This window comes from Silene latifolia, chromosome Y, assembly GCF_048544455.1.
Source record: "Silene latifolia isolate original U9 population chromosome Y, ASM4854445v1, whole genome shotgun sequence".
Classification (NCBI taxonomy): Eukaryota; Viridiplantae; Streptophyta; class Magnoliopsida; order Caryophyllales; family Caryophyllaceae; genus Silene; species Silene latifolia.
The window spans coordinates 43070906-43094544 of NC_133538.1; the positions used below are offsets into that span (position 1 = coordinate 43070906).

The window sequence follows — 23639 nt, forward strand, 5'->3', positions numbered from 1 at the left end:
ATGGATCGATATTGTATTTCAGTTTTTTTGCAAGGTTTAGTTTATGAATTGAGTTGAATTTGTGAATCTTAGGACCTAATTGTGTGATTGTAAGAGTTGGTTGAATTGTTACCGTAAGAGTTTATGAATTGAGTGGATTTTGCTGTTTGGAGAATATCAGACCTTATTTTGTGAATCTCAGACCTAGTTTAGTGAATCTTAGAGCTTGTTTTGTGAAACTTGGTCATCATAAGTGGTTAGAATCACCTTTGCTGCTCTTTTACTTATTTTGTGAATCTTAGACCTTATTTTGTGAATCTCAGACCTTACTCAGTGAATCTTAGCAAATGATGATAGTGTGATAATTAAATAAAACTTAAAAATCTTCACCAATTTTTTTTTTAAATTATTTGAACTAATAATATGATACTTTATTTAGTGAATCTCAGACTTTATTTGGTGAATCTCAGCCTTTATTTAGTGAATCTTGGGCCTTATTTTGTGAATCTCTGTTGTTAACGTTACTGATGCAATTTTATTATTTCTTTTTGTGTGAAGCAGAGACCGTAGTTTGTGAAACTAGAAGGTTATTTTGTGAAACTTAATAACTAATATATACAACCTGGGTAAGATTAAAAACTGAACGAATAATCTGAACCAAAAAGTGAACTTGTGAATCTCAGTCCTTGTGTTTGTGAATCCTAGAGCTCTTTTTGTGAACCCTTTAGGAATGACCTATTCTGCTCTCTTCCTTGCTCAGATAATATCCTCAGACTTTATATGTGAATCATAGACCTTATTTAGTGAATCTTAAACCTTGTTTTGTGAATGTGAGATGTGACTTTATGAACCTTATAGCTTCTTAGGTATTGATTCAAATGTCAACAACAACTCACAATGTAGTGTGACGCCTCGTGTCGGTTGTGGTGAGGTTCCTTGCTCTAATGTTGGTTCTGGTCAGGATGGTGAGGGTTCTACTGCTGTCTTAACAACCCCTACAATGCCAACTATTTCCACACCTACTACTTTGGTAACTTACACACCGGGTGGCACTGAGCAATGGATAAGTAGGATTGAAGAGAAGTTTACATCCATGCTTGGCAAAACATTTGTGGACTTAGAGTCAGCAATGTTGTTCTATAAAATTTATGCCATTGCTTGTGGGTTTGAAGCAAGGAAGTCTTCAACTAAGAGGTTTAAAGATGGTATTATTCGAACAAAATGCATGGTTTGTCATCGTCAAGGTTTTAATAACAGGAAAAATCATTCTCCCAAAGCTAATGCAAAAACAACAACTGTTGAAACTGGTGACAAAACAAAAGCTGGTGCAATAAGTGTAAATAGAAAAACAAAAACTGCTAAAACCAGTATGAAAAAGGGTGGAGGTGCAGGTGCAGGTGAAGCTGAGAGTTCCAATAAGCAAAGTGGTACAAGAATAACTAAAATTAAAAGGTGGGGTTGTGAAGCAATGATAAAATTCATGTTCCATGAAAAGATGTACAAGATTGAACAATTCCGTGAGGGCCACAATCACCCAAAGGCCTTTGTCAAAAATAGGGAATTTGAGAAACTTGTCACATTAATATAAATCAACCGAACGAATATCATAAGCAATTGATTATCCAAAATTCGAGATTGAATGTCGGGGCTAGTTTAACATACAAATTATGCAAGGAACAAGCAGAGGGTTTCGAAAATGTTGGAGCTACCCTTACGCAGTTCAAGAATTTCCAAAGGGAAGTAAAATGTCTACTTAATGGCAAGGATGGACATATGTTCATCTCTCGTTTAGAAACCCTCCGAGAAACAAAAGGGTTGGCATTTTCATATGAAACAGATGCTGACAACGCTTTGACAAGAATTTTTTTTTGGACAAATGCGGATTCCATCAGATGTTACGCATTGTTTGGTGATGCTATTTCATTCGATCCAACCTATGGAACGAACAAATATAACGTGAAATTTGCACCTTTCACTGGCATTGAAAATCACAAAAAGTCAATAACATTTGGATGCGTGCTTTTAGATCATGAAGACGATAACTCATTTATTTGGGCATTTCAGCAGTTCCTGAAAGCAATGGGTGGCAAAGAACCCAATTTCATCATCAGTGACCACGATCTTGGAATAATAAATGCGCCTCAGTGTGTTTTGAAATATCTTACTTTTGTGAAACTGGTTATTTATTTGGTGAATCTAGGAACATTATTCACGAATCTTGAAGTTTATTTTGTGAATCATAGAGCGTGTTTTGTGAAACTTAGATCTTGATTTGTGAAACACAAAGCTAATATTCTTAAACTTGGTCATAAGTTGTTGAAATTGCCTATTTTGTTATTTCTCTTATCTTGTGAATCTGAGACCTTGTTTTGTGAATCTCAGACCTTATCTTGAGAATATCAGACCTTATCTTGTGAATCTCAGACCTTGTTCAGTGAATCTTTGGGCTTGTTATGTGAAACTTGGTCGTGGTTTAAAATCATCTATTTTGCTCTTAATTTTGTGAATCTCAGACCTTATCTTGTGAATCTCAGACCTTGTTCAGTGAATCTTTGGGCTTGTTATGTGAAACTTTGTCGTGGTTTAAAATCATCTATTTTGCTCTTAATTTTGCGAATCTCAGACCTTATGTTGTGAATATTAGACCTTGTTTAGTGAATCTTAGGGCTTGTTATGTGAAACTTGGTCGTGGATTAAAATCATCTATTTTACTCTTAATTTTGTGAATATCAGACGTTATCTTGTGAATCTCAGACCTTGTTTAGTGAATCTCAGGGCTTGTTATGTGAAACTTGGTCGTGTTTTAAAATCATCTATTTTGCTCTTAATTTTGTGAATCTCATACCTTATCTTGTGAATCTCAGACCTTGTTCAGTGAATCTTTGGGTTTGTTATGTGAAACACAAAGCTAATATTCTTAAACTTGGTCATAAGTTGTTGAAATTGCTTATTTCGTTATTTCTCTTATCTTGTGAATCTGAGACTTTGTTTAGTGAATCTTAGAGCTTGATTTGTGACCAAAGATCTCTGACAATAGATAATGTGGATTTTGTGACTTGCAGCCGTGTTCAATAAAGCAAGACATCGCTTTTGCATGTGGCATATTATGAAGAAAGTAACAGACAAGGTTGGGAGCACAATTTGCAAAGAGACTGATTTCTTAAGTCATCTGAACAATGCTGTCTGGAGCGAGGACTTGGAGCCTGAGGAATTTGAAGAGAATTGGGCTAAGGTCATTAGTGAGTTTTCGTTAGAAGAAAATAAATGGTTGATTGACAAGTTTGCGGAACGAGATAAGTGGATACCCGCTTATTTCAGGAATGTGCTGATGGGCAACATTTTAAAAACCACACAAAGGTCATAGAGTTCGAATAGCTTCTTCAAAAGATTTGAAAATAATTATGGGACTCTCGTAAAATTTTGGATGAGATTTGAGAGTGCCATGGACTAACAAAGGCACAATCTAAAGCTTCTTGAAGCACATAGCCATAACTCAATGCCTGGAACCCTATTCGGGTCAAACTAGGAGGCCCATGCAATGAAGGTCTATACACATGAAGTGTTCTTTGACTTCCAAGAGGAGGCTAAATTTTCGGTAAATGCGTGTAGTGTTTGTGGATACACCCCACTAGATCCAGTAACGAACTTTGAAGTTTCAATTGTTGAGGACGCGAACAAGCGAAAGAGATATGCAATTGAGTACAATAGGAGAACAATGGATGTCCGTTGTGCATGTAAATTGTTTGAAAGGAAAGGTATCTTATGCAACCACATCATTTGGATTTGCTCGGGAAAGTTTAAGGAAATTTCTGAGAAATACATTTTGCGTAGGTGGAGTAAGAATGCACTCAGAAACCCTGTTTATGATTTGAATGGAAATCTACTGGAAAACAATGATCTTACTGGTAATAGTAAATTTGGAATGTCTCGGGTGTGGTCTGAGATTTACGCAACTGTTGGTATGCTCAAAATAAAAGAAGAAGAGTCAGATATGAGAGAGTTTGCCAAGCTAATAAAAGAATTCCGAGAGAAGTTAGAGCCAAACCCAAAGCCTTTGACCAAAGAACAAGAATTGTAGGCCCTTCTCTACTGCAAGGCTCCAAAAGAAATCAAGATCTTATCACCTAAAGTCTCTAGAAACAAAGGTAGTGGTAAAAGGATGGTGAACAGCAAAAATAAGGCAATTATGAGGGCAAAAAAACCGAAAAGGTTGTGTGCTAAGTGTAAACGCATGTCACACCACGATAAAAGAAATTGTCCAAATGAGTTTGCAGAGCATCCTCCTGAGAATCAAGTATGTATAATTCTACTATTGTCTTTCCATTTTAGTATTGCTTGAAAACGCAACTACTATTGTCTACTAATTCTTTTATTTTTCTAAGAAAAAGTATCTAATAAAGGTTTGATTCTTCACATAGGGAGACACATCGGAAGAAGAGGAAGAGGCCGAGAATGAAGAATGATGTAATGGAGTATTTTTAAGCAACGAGAATAGAGATGATGATTGAAGAAGACAAGTTTTCTGAGTGCATTCTGTTGAGTCCAGTGACTAATGAAGAGATAAAGGAGGCTTTGTTTTCTATCCCTAATCATAAAGCTCCTGGACCTGATGGGTACTCCAGTGCCTTCTTTAAGGATTCTTGGGAGATCATTGGGGGTGATATCTGTAAAGCCATAGCTGATTTCTTTACTCATGGAAGAATTTTAAAGCAAATCAATCATACTCTAGTTACTCAGATCCCAAAAGTGCCCTTACCTGTGGATGTGACCCAATTCAGGCCCATTGCTTGTTGTAATGTCCTGTATAAGGTCATTTCTAAGCTTCTTTGTGCTAGGCTAGCCAAGATCCTCCCCCATATTATCAGTCCTAACCAAGGAGGTTTTATCCAGGGAAGAAATATAATTGAAAATATTCTTGTTTGCCAGGATATCATCAGATTGTATAATAGGTCATCTGTTTCTCCTAGATGCCTTATAGTTGATCTAAAAAAAGCTTATGACTCAGTCAATTGGTCATTTCTCTTTCAAATGCTGAGAGCTTTGAACTTTCCTCCTCATTTTATCCTAATGGTCCAGGAATGTGTAACCACTGCTTCCTATTCTCTGGTGATTAATGGTGAAACCTTTGGTTTTTTTCAAGGGAAACAAGGTTTGAGACAAGGAGATCCCCTATCTCCTTTGTTATTTACCATTGCTATGGAGTACCTATCTAGGGTTCTGAACTTTACTACTGAGGTTCTTCCTTTCAAATTTCATTCTCTTTGCAGTAGGCTTAAATTACAGCACCTTATGTTTGCTGATGATTTGTTACTATTTTCCAAAGGTGATACCCAGTCTGTTATGGTTCTGTTGAGATCCTTTGCCACTTTTTCTGCAGCTTCAGGTCTTCAAATGAATAAGCATAAGTCTAACATCTATTTTTCTGGAGTTCAGAGGAAGGATAAGGAATATATTATTGGGCTTTCTGGTTATGTTGAAGGGCAGCTCCCTTTTAAATACCTGGGTATACCCATTACTGCTGGTAGACTAGGTAAAAAGGAATGCCAGATCCTGATTGAAAAGTTTGTTGAGAGAATCAGGTCTTTTGGAGCTAGGAAGCTCTCCTATGCTGGGAGACTTGTGTTGGTTAAATCTGTTCTTACTTCTCTTTTTACATATTGGGCAAACATTTTTATGATTCCCAAAGGTGTGATGAAGAAGATTGATAGTATATGTAGGAATTATCTGTGGGATGGCACCAGTGTTTATCTTAGAACTCCTATGGTTAGCTGGGAAAAGGTGTGTACTCCTCAGAGTGAGGGGGGACTTGGCCTTAGATATAGTCCTGACTGGAATAGGGCTACCATTGGGAAACTAGTTTGGTGGATATATAGCAAGCCTGATAGTTTGTGGGTCAAATGGGTGCATCAGGTGTATATCAGGAGCAGCAGTTGGGATAGTCATGTTCCAAAGACTCATATGAGCTGGAACTGGAAGACTGTCTGCAGAGTTAGGGATGATTTTAAGTCTGGTTATGGTGCTGGTACTTGGCTTGCTGATAAGAAGGGGTATACTGTGGCCTCTGGATATCAGTGGATTCGTCATAAGGAACAGAAAGTTGGCTGGGCAAAACTGATATGGAAGAGTTGGGCATTGCCTAAACATAAATTTTTGGCATGGTTAATTCTTAGGAATGCTCTGAACGTTAAAGTTAGACTTTTCAAGCATGGAATTTGTCAGGATGAGCTGTGTTGCCTGTGTAATGTTGGACAGGAGACAATTGAGCATGTTTTTAAAGACTGTCAGTATACTTCAATGGTTCTGTCAGGGGTTTGTGCTTGGTTATGCATTCCTAGTCCTTCTGTGAATGGACTAATATGGGTGGGAAGAAGAAAATGGAGCCTGCTGAAGCGCAATGTCTGTTTGGCTGCTTTCATGGCAGTCTATTATGAAGTATGGCATCAAAGAAATCAAGCAAGATTGGAAGGAATCCTATTAAGACCGAGCATAGTTATCTCTCAGATTCAAAAATGCATCAAATTAAGATTGGCTAGTTGTAAGATTGTAACAAATTTGGATGCAAACTGGATAGCTTCTATAGTATAGGAGCTTCTCTTAATTATTCACTTTTAGTTTGTAATAGATGCTTTTGTGCTTAATGAGAAGACTTACCTTCTACCAAAAAAAAAGACAAGTTTTAAGCTCGTTTTATTTTTGTCAATGTAATGGAGTATTCTTAAGCAACGAGAATAGAGATGACGATGGAAGAAGACAAGTTTTAAAGCTCGTTTTATTTCTGTCAATGTTGTGAATCCTGGACCTTATTTTGTGAAACTGGAATGTAAAATTGTGAAACTTGGTTCTGAATCTAGCATCAAGCGTTTTTATCATTTCAGACCTTGTTCAGTGAATCTTGTGAATCTCAGACCTTGTTCTGTGAAACTTGGTCGTGGTTTAAAATCATCTATTTTGTTCTTAATTATGTGAATCTCAGACCTTATGAATCTCAGACCGTATCTTGTGAATCGCAGACCTTGTTCAGTGAATCTTAGGGCTTGTTCTGTGAAACTTGGTCATGGTTTAAAATCATCTATTTTGCTCTTAATTTTGTGAATTTCAGACCTTATCTTGTGAATCTCAGACCTTGTTCAGTGAATCTTAGGGCTTGTTCTGTGAAACTTGGTCGTGGTTTAAAATCATCTATTTTGCTCTTAATTTTGTGAATCTCAGACCTTATCTTGTGAATCTCAGACCTTGTTCAGTGAATCTTAGGGCTTGTTCTGTGAAACTTGGTCGTGGTTTAAAATCATCTATTTTGCTCTTAATTTTGTGAATCTCAGACCTTATCTTGTAAATCTCAGACCTTTTGCTCTACTCAATGTCAATGTCAAACTTGGTCGTGGTTTAAAATCATCTACTTTACGACTATCAAATATCTTTACAAGAGTCGATGAAGGCAACAATCTTTACAGGAGCCTCGACCCACTTTTGCTCAACTCAATGTCAATGTCAAATTAGCTCAAATTGCTCAACTCAATGTCAAATTAGCTACATAAGTCACATAAGTGACCCTGAAATTTTTTTACGACTTTACAACTATCAAATATCTTTACAAGAGTTGATGAAGGCAACAATCTTTACAGGAGCCTCGACCTACTTTTGCATATTATGACTTCACGGACAATTGTCTTCTTTAATTAAACACCTATACAACCAAAAACAAGTACAATCGACTTATTCACGAAATATTCGCCAAAGTTATGAAGAAATGAACTTCACATCATTTTTAAGACAATGAAGTGTACCTTTTTAGTATTTTTATCCCATCTAAGTAGTTCCAATATGATCGATTTTCGTTATTGTGTCAATTTCTGCAAAGAGCGACATATATTAATGAAGTACATAGACAACCAACCTATCTTTATTTGGTGAATATCAAACCTTGTTTTGTGATTCTCAAACCTTGTTCAGTGAATCTCAGAGCTTGTTCAGTGAATCTCAGAGCTTGTTGATTTTAAACCACTTATAATGACCAAGTTTCACAAAAAAAGCTCTAAGATTCACTGAACAATGTCTGAGATTCACAAGATAAGCCTTTATTTTCGTATACTAATGAACTTACCTCAAAATATTCACTTTTGGTGCATAAACTATCATCGTCCAAGGCACTCAACCACTTCAACAGAAAAAATCCACAATCATAACTAGACAAAAAAAAAAAAACAGTAAATGGTTTAAAATCAACAAGCTCAAAATAATAACTATTGATTTGTTAACAAAAGGAAAAAGATACATGCTTACATACCTTGTTGTTTGTTGAGGGACTTCGAGATTGACAAATTCGTTCGTGTGCAGGATCTGCAAAGATTTATATGACTCTCCCAAAATAGATGAAACATGATGTATCTGAAAAAGAAAAGGCAATAATAAGATCAAAATATATTTTGGAGTATACTTTTAAAAGAAAAGGCAATAACAATATTTTGGAAAAAAAAAAATCATACAAGCTCTTTGGCATGCTTGTTGTCAGGATCCACATTAACAGCCACGCATGAGTCAAGGATGAAATTTTTTCCCTGCTTTTTATCACAGACACAAGCCCACCAATGCTGCGGCAGCGTGTTACTATGGAAAGGGATAAAAACCTGAGATAGTAAATGTATAAGACAAACCAAGAGATTAATGCTATAATAAGGAAAATAAGGTCCAAGATTCACAGAATAAGGTCAAGAACTCACAAAACAAGTTCACAAACTAAGGTCAAGGAGTTCACAAAATAAGGTGCAGGATTCACAAAACAAGGTCCAGGATTCACGAATTAAGTTCCAGGATTCAGAAATAAGTTCACAAAATAAGTTCGCAAAATAAGTTCCAAGATTCACAAAATAAGCTCCAAGATTCACAAAATAAGCTCCTAGATTCACAAAATAACGTCAAGGATTCACAAAATAAGTTCACAAATAAGGTCAAGGATACATAAAATAAGTTCACAAAATAAGGTCCAGGATTCACAAAATAACGTCAAGGATTCACAAAATAAGTTCACAAATAAGTTCACAAAATAAGTTCACAAAATAAGTTCAAAAAATAAGCTCCAAGATTCACAAAATAAGGTCCAGGATTCACAAAATAAGGTCCAGGATTCACAAAATAAGTTCACAAAATAAAGTCCAGCATTCACAAAAATAAACTCCAAGATTCACAAAATAAGCTCCAAGATTCACAAAATAAGCTCCAAGATTCACAAAACAAGTTCCAAACATATCAATGACCTACAAATAAGTAAAATAAACATCACAAATATCTGACCTTGTCGATATGGCTACCATCAACTGGAGTGTAACTGTCCTGTATGTATGGACCCGAAATAACGGGGTTGTTTTCTCGATGAAGACCCTACAAGTCACAAGAAGGCAATTTTAGAAACAAAGCAACTTTAAGAACGCAAAAATACTTGAATATCAACATATAAAGGATTTGAGACTGACAAATATTGTTGTTGGCAAGTAGAGTAAATTTCTTCTACTGAGTGTGCACTTAATTTCAAATATATCAATGACCTACAAAATTAAATTTGTTAGGAAACATACACATCGAGTGACGTGAACAAAATGAAAACATGGGGAGGAAAAGGAAAATAATACTTGGGGGTTACTTAACTGATCAACAATAAGGCCTTTCGGTCTAAAGCTATGCAAAGCATCTCTTGTGACTTCCATCCACGGAGTGGACACCATAACCTCACTTCATTATTGATAAAATTCAATTAGTAGATATATTTATTACAATAAAAAAAATCAAAAAATCAAAGCAAAAATATGACATTACTGTTGAGTTTTCTTTGATTTCTTTCGAACAAAATTCAGCAATTCATTCTCAGTGTATCGAGGCCATTCTAGTGCATCATTTTGTACTATTTCTCTGGATAGGTTCTCTTGATCGCACGCCCTCAACTCCTTACTGGCAGATGGTTTATCAAGGCCGGAAACAATTGGTGTAAAAGGAGGATCACTGTTCCCTACCACAGGAGGAGGAGTAGAAGTCGCAGGAGTAGCTAGAATAGTAACGGTGGGGTGAGTGGGCTCACTGTTCTCAGAATATGTAATAATTTGATTGCACGCCCTCAACTCCTTACTGGCAGATGGTGTAGAAGGAGGATCACTATTCCCTACCACAGGAGGAGGAGGAAGAGTAGGAGTAGAAGGAGTAGCTAGAACAGTCACAGTGGGGTGAGTGGGCTCATTGACGGAAGGGACATCATCAATAGCACTGGAACTTGTTTGCATATCTCTTTCACTTGTTCTCCTCCTATTGTACTCAACCCACCATTCTTGATTATGATGATCATCCGCTACCACTTTGGGCTCAGAATGGTCAGGTTGTTCATCATTGACGTGAGGGACATCATCATTGACGGGAGGGAAATCATCAGTAGCAGTAATATGAGAAGGAGATAAAAGATGATCAGGTTGTTTATCAGCTTGAATACAAGACGTTGAAGGTTCACCAAGTGGAATGATTTGGCATTCTGGTTTTGGTGGTGAACGACGTGACTGTATTGGTTGCAAAACTTCACCCATCACGTCCAATGCCTCCAACAATTCAGCTAGATTATCCCCACTATTACCCTCCACACTCTCCTGGACATTACCCTCCACACTCTCCTGTACATTACCCTCCTCATTATTATCTTCTTGAGATAACCTAAAATCATCTTTCATACCATCTACAGCTGCAACTAGTTTAGAAACTGTTGCTGAGGAAGGTAGTTTGCTTAGAGATTGACTAGCAAGAGATTTGTACTCCATGAAAGCTTGAGCTATGACCTTTGCGGAAACCGCAAGTTTATTAAAAAACTCAGTAGTACTACCTGAATTATTAGGTAGAAGAGGATCAACATTTGCGGAAAGCGCAAGTTTATAAATAAACTCAGTAGGAGGATCAGAAGGTTCTTCATTTTCAGAATGTTGTTGTTCACTTGTTCGCTTTGAAGACTGCCTAAACTCAATAGTAGGCAAAGGTGCACTCGGTGGCTTTGAAGACTGCCTAAACTCAATAGTAGGCAAAAGTGCATGTGCCTTATGCTGAGTGATGACCAGTGGAGGCTCAATAGAACCCTTGCCGAAAGTTCTATTGTCCGAATTTTTGTCATTCACTTCCTCCTTAAGTCTCTGGGATATAGCTTCTTTAGTCCAAGTTGAGAGCGTTGGAAACTGCCGAGTCACAAGGCGTGATTTGAAGACACATCGGTCTAGATAAATAAAAACCAAGACCATAATAGGTCCACCAAACCAATTTTCTTTCAGCTTTTTGGTCTTCCACTCCTCCTTTTGCCAAGACTCAACTTGGGAAGCCAATTTACGTTTGATTAAATTGCACCAGTTGAATTCGGAGATCAACTCAGTGTTTACCAAACTTTTAAGAAGTCTCAGCAAACTTGCCCGATTGCCTACAACACCGCCTAAAAGAGCATTGAAGATATAAATGATGAAAGTGCGTTTAAAATCATCTCCACCATCTTTTTGTGTATAGAGCTTTTCCATAATGTGTTTGAGCTCAATGGAACTACCTTTGTATTAACTTCTGAACTCCTCCAAAATAGACACATAAGAAGGGCACTTATCTCCAGTTTTTGCTTCTTCGACAATGTTTGGACCCATTGGCAATCCCAGGCACAAATGGATATCTTCCTCTAAAACAAGGAGTTTCCCATCACACAACGATCCTGTAAAGGGGTAATAATTTCAAACTATCCAGTACGCCAAGTGACCCGGAACAACGTCTGTTTTAAGATGCAATAGAGAACCAAATCCCATTTCTTGTATAGCTTCAATCTGCTTATCTGATGGTGGATTCTCCTTATTGTTGAGAAAGTTGTAAAGCCCAGCAGGAGACATCCGAGTCCTCAACACAAGCAGTCTGTCTTTGTAAATTCTTGTCTTTTTTGTAGGTGGCTCAGAGAGTGGTGCAAAGAGCTTCAGAGGGTGCTTGATGAGAATCGGTTGTGGTTCAACAGGTCGCTTCGTTTTAGCTTGCTTCCTATTATGCACCAAGTAAGGCAAAATAACATCAGAACTAAAATCCAAAATGTAAACATTTTAAGTAAGTTTGACAACAGAGAAGGTGATTTCATGCACTTATTAACAAGTATAACAATATTATCTTCCAGTTTCACAAAACAGGGTCTGAGATTCACACAATTAGGTCCTAGATTCACACAAGTAGGTCCTAGATTCACGAAATGCAAATGAGATGTAGCTACTGAAAACTTAACCAACAATACATTTAAAAACTGGCAAAGAACATGCATCCAAAAGAACGATAAATTAATCACAAAACCATACGCAAGAGAATCGAAATATACTAAAAAACCCCTAAACCCTCAATAACAAAAACTCTAAACCCTCACTAACAAAAACTGGCAAAAACCCTAAACCCTCAATAACAAAAACCTGCATAATAAAAACAATAATTTGACGAATTAAAGAAGTTGATTGAAAATTATGGTGAAAAATACGAAACAAAAGGAGGATGAATCGAAACTTGAGAAAGTAGATAGAAAATACCTAATTTGCGGATGATAGCGATAGTAGAAACGGTAATGCTAATGGCAGACGAAAAGCTCAATGATAATGGCGGATAATGACGAAGACGGATTTGAAATTGGAGCACTGAATATGGAAGTTGAAAAGAGAAGCAGTTAGTGAATATGGAAGTTGAAGAGAGAGCACTGAATATGGAAGTTGAAGTGAAATTTGAAATTGCGATATTTTGTGAAACTGGACCACGTAGATCTTTACTTAAGAATACATGACTCCTAATTTTGAGAATCTTGGAACTAATTACGTAAAACTGAAGCATGAAATTGTGAAACTAAGTCTTGAATAGTTGATCTTCACTTAAGATGTTTCTTTTACTCAATGTTGTGAATCCTGGAACTTATCTTGTGAAAGTGGAACATAAAATTATGAAACCTAGACTTGAATCCAGCATTAAGTATTTTTGTGATTTTGATCAAAATTTAGTCTTTAGTCGATGTCATCGTTTCCCAATTTATCCTGAATTCAACATCGTTTCCCAATGAAGTAAAGCCTTTAGTTGATGACATTAAACATGTAATTGTGATAAAGGTATATCCAGACCTGAATCCATTAATCATGTAATGTACATAATACAGAAAATGATGCGAATCAAATGATAAGGCGGCTTGCATTAAACATCTTTGTCTCTCAATAAAAGACCGTCATACGAAGTACACCCGTCTCATCTTATGGTCAAATCCAAGTTTCACAATTTCTTATAGCATTACATTCTCGACTACTAAATACATTCTCGACTACTCAAATACAAGACTACAGACTAATGAATTCATGGTACCATTACAAACAAACAAGGTCATATGGCCGAATTTCACCATTTCGAATACTGAGTACATCAACACAAGATTGATATAGCAGGCCTGCTGAAGCAAGGGATGTCCGCCAGTGAACACATATCCATCGGAGAAAGATCATTTGCTTGCAAAAAGACTGTCATGTCATCAATGAAACACCTATACCATCAGAAACAAGTAACAATTAAGAGATGTTCACCAAATTTATGACCAATTGGACTTTGCATTAATTTTAAGTCAAGCAAGTGTACCGTTTTTGTATTTTTATCCCATTTAAGAAGTTCCAATATTATCTTCTTTCGATAGTCAGGCAATTTCTGCAAAAGAGATTTTCATACAGTATAGTATATATTTAATATGTAGCAATGGCAAGGTAGGAGGGAAAACCCGTAAATCTATACCTCAAAATATTCACTGTTGGTCCATAAACTTTCATTGTCCAACGCATCCAACCATTTCAGCACAAACACTCCACAATCAAAACTACAAATAAATAAGCATTTATGAGTAAAAGAAACATCTCAAGTGAAGATCAACTATTCAACCATTCATTTCACCAATATAAGGATTGGGTACTTGGTTTTGGTTAGAGAGGGACCATTCAAACTTGTACGATAAAAATACAAATATAGCCTAAAAAACGAAGATACATGGTTACATACCAAGTTTTTTTATTGAGGGACTTTAAGGTTGACAATTGGGTTCATGTACATCAACCGCAAAGGTTCAAATACAGATGAACCACCACAAAGAACAGATGAAACTTGGTACAACTGGAACATGAAAAATCCAATAGAACATAAAAATATGACAGGGTTATATTTTTAAAAAACTAAAGATAAATACTCCAAAATATTTTGGGAAAAAATCATACAATCTCGTGGGCGGTGTGGTTATCAGGATCCACATGTAAATCGGTGCTCTAGTCGAGGATGAAATTTACTTTTTGCTTTAAATCACAAACGCAAGCCCACCAATGATGACACTTATCGTTAAGCATAGGGATATAAACTTGCAATAGACAAACCAATTAACAATACACATGAACGAAAATAAATAAAAAAGAACATAAATAGTAGAAGAGGGATCTTTCACCTTTTGGATATTGCTCCCATCAAATGGAATGTAATCGGACTTCGGTATTGACCCCAAATAGTCAAGGTTGCGTTCTTCATGAACGGTCTGCATGTGACAAAAGTAGGACCATTTTAATAAACCAGAGAGGAGCAACATTAAGAAAGCAAATACTTGAATATCAACATCTAAAGGATTTGAAGCTCACATATACTGTGGTTGGCAAGTAGAGGAGATGTGATCTACCGAGTGTGGACTTAACTCCAAACATATCAATCACCTACAAAATCAAATTTAACAAAACATAGGTAAAGGATTCACAAAATAAGTTCCAGCATTCACAAAATAAGGTCCAGGATTCACAAAATAAGTTCCAAGATTCACAAAATAAGTTCCAGGACTCACAAAATAAGTTCACAAAATAAGTTCCAAGATTCACAAAACAAGTTCCAGGATTCACAAAATAAGCTCTAGGATTCACAAAACAAGTTCTAGGATTCACAAAAAAGTAAAATGAAACATGAAAAGAAAAAGGAAAGGAAAATGATACTTACCTGATCCATAACAAAGCCACGTGGTCCAAGGGTCTGTAAAGCATGTCTTGTGACTTCCATCCACGGAGTGGACACCATAGCGTCACTTAAATATTGAGGAAATGCAATTAGTCAATATCTCTCACAATATAACTTTTATATTGTAAAATCAAAGCAAAATCATATAACTTTTATATTGTAAAATCAAAGCAAAATCATTACAATTTAGTTTGTGCCGATTTTGATCTGCAAACATAATCCAACAATTGCTGGTCACTGTAAGAAAGTGGTCGAGAGCCACTGCCACAATACGAACATATAACATTATTTAATCAACTAAAGTACTAAAGGTTTTGCAAGAAAAATGTGATAATATTAAAAGAAGAAGGTTCTTACAGTGGTACACGACTCCATTCTAGTGCATCTTTTTTCACTCTATCTCTTAATACGTTCTTATCACATGTAATAATGTGATAGCACACCCTCAATGCAAAACGCTTCACCTGAGCTTCCTATAAATGGAAAAAGGGGAATAATAATGTGTTCCAAACTTAAAAAAATTTATATTTATCAATGTATAAATAGAGTTGAAAAAGTAATCTTACAGTATATATGGTTATTGGACAATCACTTTTGTTTCCTTTGTAATTCTCCAATATGTTCAATAAATAGATGCCATTATCTATTTCATCAGAAGTTAGGTTTGATTTTAGGATAAACACTTTGGGCGTCCACAAAATACTTGTCTGTGCTGGCAACTTTGGTTTAAGAAGCCGGATGAGCTTTTCTTTCTGTATGAACAAAAGAGAAATCAGTCTTTCTTAGCACAGGTATAAACAAAACTTATTTTGTGGGTACAACACACTATCTAGGAATCATGTAAGGTACTATACTGTCAAAACAGACACTAGCTACGAAATTGCACCAGTTGAACCATACATCTTAGTTTGTAAAACTTGGAGTGAAAAGGTAAAGGACCATAGGTTCATAAAATAAGATCTAGGATTCACAAAATAAAGGCCTACTTTCACAAAGTCCCCTATTTTGCCCTTTTCCTTTTTTGGTGAACCTCAGACCTTGTTTTGTGAATCTCAGACATTGTTCAGTGAATCTTAGGGCTTGTTTTGTGAAACTTGGTCAACATAAGTGGTTTAAAATAATCTATTTTGCTCTTAATTTTGTGAATCTCAGACCTTATCTTGTGAATCTCAGACCTTGTTCAGTGAATCTTAGGGCTTTTTTTTGTGAAACTTGGTCAACATAAGTAGTTAAAGTGATAAGATTCACAAACCTTAAGTGTAGGCTTCACAAAATAAAGTCATACATTCACAAAGTCATTTCCTAGTAGAATCACAATAACACACATTTTCCTAAGCAAAATGGAAACAATAGACGTACCACAGGTTGTATAAAACAAGAATAATCAACAGATCTGCCTTTCATAGGATGGATGATTTGCACTTTGATACTTTTAGTTCTGAGGTCGATACAAATCAAGAAAGGTGGGCATGAGGCGGAGACTATTGGAGCGCAAACCTGAAAAAGGATAAAAAGTAAACTGAATTAAAAAGACAAAAATGCAGTGAATAAAAAAGACAAAAATGAACTTAAGTTGAAATATAAGCAGACCAAAATCAAAGACTTACTAGTTGAACTGCAGAAACATCAACATTGGAGAGACACTGGGAACAAAAAATAAGATCAGTATGAGTAACGATTAGAAGTCAACATCATGTAAAATAGACTTGGAGAATTGGATAAAGTAGAGGGTAATAAGACTAACACTTTCATTTATATACGGCACAAATAACAGAGAAGGGGAAGTCCGGGATCTGAATATCTCAATACTATTTAAGATCTCACAATACACATCTATGACATGAGATGATATCCGATCGCCTTCAGCCACACTCTTCAACTGGCTCCTTGTCAAAGTCTGACATTGACTTTGGAAAACAATCACCGTTTCATCATATGATTCACCAAGTATAAAATCTAATACTTGTTTCTCAGCTTGATTCAAATCCCTAAAAATATTAAGATTTCTTTGCAAATAGGGCGATCGGAAAACTTCGGCTGGAACTACAACCCTCCTCTTACTACGACCCAGAACATCCTCTTCAATTGGTAATGAAGATAGGGGAAATGGGATTGCAGCAGTAGTTGGGGTTTTGCAAGGAACTTTGGCAATCGACTTTGCCAAATGACGTGGCGATCGACGGATATAGACATTACTGACAGATCGTTTATTGACAGATGGTTTATTGATTGTTGAAACAAGTGGAGTATCTGGTAGGCAAATAACATCAAGAGTTGTCTTCCGTACCACAGTAGTAGGAGGAGTAGCTGTTATCTCAATAATTGTAGGCTCAGTGACGTCCTTGTCAGGAAGAACATCATCCAAAGCAGCGTGAGAGGATGTGTTCCCTACCAAAGGAGTGGGCTCAGTGAAAGGAGGGATGACATCCACAAAGAGGGATGACACAGCAGCATGTGTGTCAGGCTCAGGTTGAGACAACAAATGGTCATCAGCTGCTAGGAGCCTAAAGGATGGGTATTCTGCATTTGGTGGTGGTGAATGATGTGGCGCTATTGGTTGCAAAGCTTTACCCATCGCATCCAATGCCGCCAACAAATCAGCCTCAGTCCACCCATACAAATTATCCACATTCTCCCCAGATTTCTCCACATTCTCCCCACCTTTCTCCACATTCTCATGAATATCGTCAACCACTTTCTCAACGATATTCTCATCCACAATGTCCGACACCTTTTCCTCATTCTTCACATTTTCAGCATCATCCTCTTGTTGAGATAACTTAAAATCTTCTGCTATGCCGTCTACAGCTGTAACTAGTTTCTTCACTGTTGTTGTTGAAGGCAGTTTAGAGGGAGCTTGACTAGCAAGTGATTTGTAGTCCACAAAAGCTTGAGCCATTGACTTTGCGGAAAGCGGAAGTTTATGGACAAACTCACCAGTTCCTTCATTCCCAGGTAGAGGTAATTTTTCAGCTTCAGCTTCAGATGCTTTATCTTGAATTGTTGACTTGGAAGACTGGCCGAGCTCAATCTTTGGAGGAGGAGGACACAACTATGGAATATGGTGGTTGATGACCATTAGAGGCTCAATAGAACCCCTGCCGAAAGTTTTCTTGTCCGAATTTTTGCCATTCACTTCATCCTTAACTCTCTTGGATATAGCTTCTTTAGTCCAAGTTGAGAGCGTTGGAAACTGCCGAGTAACAAGGCGTGCTTTGAAGACACATCGGTTAAGATAAATGAAAACCAAGACCATAATAGGTCCACCAAACCAATTTTCTTTCAGCTTTTTGGTCTGCCACTCCTCCTTTTGCCAAGACTCAATTTGGGCAGCCAATTTGCATTTGATGAAATTGCACCAGTTGAATTTGGAGATCAACTCAGTGTTAACCAAACTTTTAAGAAGTCTCAAATTTGCCCGATTGCCTACAACACCGCCTAAAAGAGCATTGAAGATATAAATGATGAAAGTGCGTTTGAAATCATCTCCACCATCTCTTTGTGTAGAGAGCTTTTGCATAATGTGTTTGACCTCAATGGAACTACCTTTGTATTGACTTTTGAACTCCTCCAAAACAGACACATAAGAAGGGCACTTATCTTCAATTTTTGCTTCTTCGACAATGTTTGGACCCATTGGCAATCCCAGGCACAGATGGATATCTTCCTCTAAAACAAGGAGTTTCCCATCACACAACGATCCCGTAAAGGGTCATAATTTGAAACTAGCCGTCGCCAAGTGACCGGAACAACATCTGTTTTAATATGCAATAGAGAACCAAATCCCATTTCTTGTATAGTTTCAATCTGCTTATCTGATGGTGGATTCTCCTTATTATTGAGAAAGTTGTAAAGCCCAGCAGGAGACATCCGAGTCCTCAACACAGGCAGTCTGTCTTTGTAAATTCTTGTCTTTTTTGTAGGTGGCTCGGAGGGTGGTTCGGTAGCTTCGAGTAGGTGCTTGATGAGAGTGGTTCAAGAGCTTCATCGTCCTCAACACGTCGCTTCATCTTGGCTTGTCTTGCTTCCTACAACTCAGTAAAGCCTATTATTCACAAAGCAAGGGAAATAAGTTCACAAAATAAAGAAAATTGGTCGATGAAGGTTTGATTCTCGGACCTTGTTTTGTGAATCTCGGACCTTGTTAAAGTGAATCTAAGGGCTTATTTTGTGAAACTTGGTCATTATAAGTGGTTTAAATCATCTATTTTGCTCATACCTTTATTTGGTGAATTCACAGACCTTGTTTTGTGAATCTCAGACCTTATTCAGTAAATCTAAGGGCTTATTTTGTGAAACTTGGTCATTATAAGTGGTTAAAATCATCTATTTTGCTCATACCTTTATTTGGTGAATTCACAAACCTTGTTTTTTGAATCTCAGACCTTATTCAGTGAATGTAAGGGCTTGTTTTGTGAAACTTGGTCATTATAAGTGGTTAAAATCATCTATTTTGCTCATACCTTTATTTGGTGAATTCACAGACCTTGTTTTGTGAATCTCAGACCTTATTCAGTGAATCTAAAGGCTTGGTTTGTGAAACTTGGTCATTATAAGTGGTTAAAATCATCTATTTTGCTCATACCTTTATTTGGTGAATTCTTATACCTTGTTTTGTGAATCTCAGACCTTATTTAGTGAATCTAAGGGCTTGTTTTGTTAAATTTGGTCATTATAAGTGGTTAAAATCATCTATTTTGCTCATACCTTTATTTGGTGAATTCACAGACCTTATTTTGTGAATCTTAGCCCTTATTCAGTGAATCTAATGGCTTGTTTTGTGAAACTTGGTCATTATAAGTTGTTAAAGAACATTACATTATAACAATAAGCTATGGTCAATTAACTGAATTTAAGTGATAATAGGTAAGAAAGAAGTAGGAAAATTCACTAAACAAGGTCTCAGATTCACTAAACAAGGTCTAAGATTCACAAAATAAGTTCACAAAATAAGTTCCAGGATTCACAAAATAAGTTCCAGGATTCACATAATAAGTTGCAAGATTCACAAAAGAAGTTCCACAATTCACAAAATAAGGTCACAAAATAAGTTGGTCATTATAAGTGCATGGAAGAATATGTAAGAAAACAAATACAAAATTAAATGGAAAATTAGAAGTAAAGAACATTGCATTATACATAGAAAAGTGATCCACGCAAATATTTAAAACAAAGTACAAGATTACATGATAATTTATGTTATCCAAAATGTTAAACTAAGACGTACATAATTATACAGAAGGTTGACACTACTACGAAATTATACAAAATAACAAAAGGGCAAAGTTAAAACTTTAAAGTGCAAAGCCCTAGTTACACAGATAGTACATTACAAACAAGGGACAACTCTAGGCTATATATACAGCATCAAAGGTAAGTCAAGAAAAGATATATCTCTACGAGTGACTAGTAAGTCAGCAGCAATGCCAATAGCTATATCTCGTTCTTCACTCGGCGTAGCTAAAACATGAAATGACTCATTAACTGCATTGCGTGCAACATCATCAAGAACATTTAGATGAGTACCATGAGATGGAATTTTTGCTTGGCGATAATGCAGTAAGAATTTGGCAATCATATCCTCCGTCATGAAACATTTGCATATTTGAAAGACTATTCTAGGACCCCTACGAATAGTCCGAACACCATTCATATCATTTATGTCTACAGAAAGCCAATATGCCAAGGTGACCCCAGGTGCACTTTTGTGTATCAGAAATAGCCGAGCCCAATTTCGACATACGAGCGCCATATGTGCTTTATCTTCGTAATGATTAAGTTTAGAGAATATTTTTTTGCATAAGATCTTGATTATTAAAAACAGAATGACATGCTTGATAGTGACGGCCAGGCACTATAACTTCCTTTAACGGCGAAAAAGAGAAATCCATAGCTGTTTGTTTTTCAGTGACATAAAGTGCGCGAAATGACACTTGATCTTCGTCAAGAAGATTAACAACACAACCATTGCACCAAGTTGTCATACTTGTCTATGAAACAAGTGAAATACAAATATTAGTTAAACAAAAGCAATGTGAAAATACAAAACACAAATTCCTAGGTAGTTGGACTAATAAGCTGGGAAAATAAACAAAGGTGAAGGAGGGTCACAAAATTAGATCTAGGAAGCACAAAAGCCGGGAAAATAAAAAGGTTTAGATTCTCAGACCTTGTTTGGTGAATCTCATACCTTGTTCAGTGATTCTAAAGGCTTGTTTTGTGAAACTTGGTCATTATAAGTGGTTAAAATCATCTGTTTTGCTCGTTTCTTTATTTGGTGAATTTACAGACCCTGTTTTGTGAATCTCATACCTTATTCAGTGAATCTAAGAGCTTGTTTTGTGAAACTTGGTCATTATAAGTGGTTAAAATCATCTATTTTGCTCTTTTCTTCTTAATTGGTTTCTCTGCTTCTTCGTAATCGCAGACCTTATTCAATTAACACTCAAGCAACAACAGCAGAAGACAAAAAGTAGCTAGTGTAATTTATGCAAACCTCTGTAATTTATGCAAACCGTTTAATAATCTCAGACCTTATTCAATGAGAACTCAAGAAACAACAACAACAGCAGAAGACAAAATGCAACACACAGCCAAATTTACTGGTTTGAAGATAATATAACAATAAGCTACTGGTTTCACAAATTTACCTCCTAGATTCACAAAATAAGTTCTAGGTTTCACAATAGCAGGTAAACGAAATCTTAACAAACAGATGACAAACATTAAGTCCAAGTTTGAAGATAATATAACAATAAGCTATTGGTTTCACAAATTTACCTCCTAGATTCACAAAATAAGCTACTGGTTTCATAAGTTTGAAATAGAAAGGAACATAAGAAAAAGCTGAGAAATCGACTGCAATTGATTTTATGCGTTCCTAATGTGTTCGATTATGCTCACAAAGCGATCAAAACCTGCATAATAACAACAATAATTTAGTAAAGAAACGGAAAATAGAAAAATAAGAGAAAGTTTCAATCAAATTGCGAGCATAATCGAGCAGAAATGAAATGCATAGAAATCAAACGAAGTTGAGTGAAGGAAAATAGAAAAATAAGAGAAAACTGAGTAATTAAACTAATTAAATAAATTTAGTAAAGAAACGGAAAGGAACATACGAAGAAAAGGAGAAATCGACTTCAATGGCGGAACAAATGTGACGGAGTTCAGCGAATGGCGAAGACGGAGTAAATATGACGGAGTAAATGATTGAGGATGAAGGGAAATGGCGGAATAGATGAGCTTGTAGAAGCTCGGTGGTAATGGTGATAATGGCGGAAAAGTAGCTGTGAAGGAAGAGAGAGAAATAAATGAGAGGAAGTGAGATTGTAAATGAGGGAAGAGCGTTAGTTGGGGAGTATATATGGGGGACACGTGTCACATATCTGGTGCATTTGAAAATTAGATCCAATGGTGAGTAAATGGTTCAGCCGCCTCACCCTACGGAGGGTGCCTCACATGATTCAATTTCTCTATATATATATATATATATATATATATATATATAAGGCTTCTTATAAGGCCTTTATACCATATAAGGCCCTAAGTCCTTATAAGAACCCTTGGATGAAGGGATTGAATGGATGAGATAAGGAGAGATGAGGCCTTTTTTAGAGCAAAAAAAAAGGAAATGCTTGTTGTTTGAGAGAGGGTCCACTGTCACTGTTTTATGTACTTCCTCCAGTATAAATCCCACGGACAAAAGGATTAAACAAACACAAATATATCATTTTGCATGCTTTCCCTCTTCATTCACCATTCAAAACCTCTCAACAAGCAAAACCCATAAAATCACCATACAAAGGATCCTAAATCCTGTAAAACCCAATATAAATCATCAAAAAAATAAGAGAAATTTCATCCCAACTGTAAAACTACTTCATTGATCATCAGATAAATAAATTGTTATCCGATAAACTACTTCATTGTTCATCCGTTAAAATTCATTAGCTTTGTTGAAGATAAATAAATTGTCATTGGTCATCAGAGAAAGAAGCGGAAAATGACAGTCAGTGTTTGTGAAATGGATCATATGCAGATTGAAGTTACCGTCGATGGTGAGTTATTTGCTTTCTTATTTGTGTCTAGGTTATTATTGTAGCTTGATGTTCAAGAATAAAGTGCTATATGTAATTTTGGATTGATGTTCATTATTGTAGCTTGTAGTTATTTCATTTGTGTTCATTATTTTTAATGGTGTTGTACTTTCATGGTGTTCATCAGATTTGTTCTTTCATTTTGGTAGCTTGTTGTTCATGGCAAAAAATGATGGAAATTTAAAAGCTTGATAAAGAACGAATTATAACTTCAGTGGGTTTAAGTAAAACTCTGACCCGTATATGTATAACTTCAATAATACAGTGTACTCATGCAGTTCTTATATTCATCGTGTTATAACTCCACCGATTTTTTGTAAAACTCTTTGACAATTTCCTGCAGACTTCGGTAAACAGAGTAATTCTAACCCTAAATTTTGCATAAAAACTCTTACTAAACAACCAATTTTTATATAGTTATTCATGTTATAGCTTAAGTTATACATTCATTAAGTGAAGTTATAGGATGTGGAGGGTTGTACATTATATGCCTAGAGTTATACAATCTGTGCCTAGAGTTATACATTGTATGACTAGAGTTAT

General features: G+C 36.2%; 1 long non-coding RNA gene across 1 annotated transcript; it reads right to left on the reverse strand.

Moving 5' to 3' along the window:
• Positions 1 to 13426: 13426 nt before the first annotated feature.
• On the reverse strand, positions 13427 to 13829 carry LOC141626946 (uncharacterized). The gene is made up of 3 exons (XR_012536511.1): positions 13753 to 13829; positions 13603 to 13668; positions 13427 to 13510 (listed from the first exon to the last, which is right to left on the reverse strand). It is a non-coding gene; the product is annotated as an uncharacterized LOC141626946 (long non-coding RNA).
• Positions 13830 to 23639: the final 9810 nt, after the last annotated feature.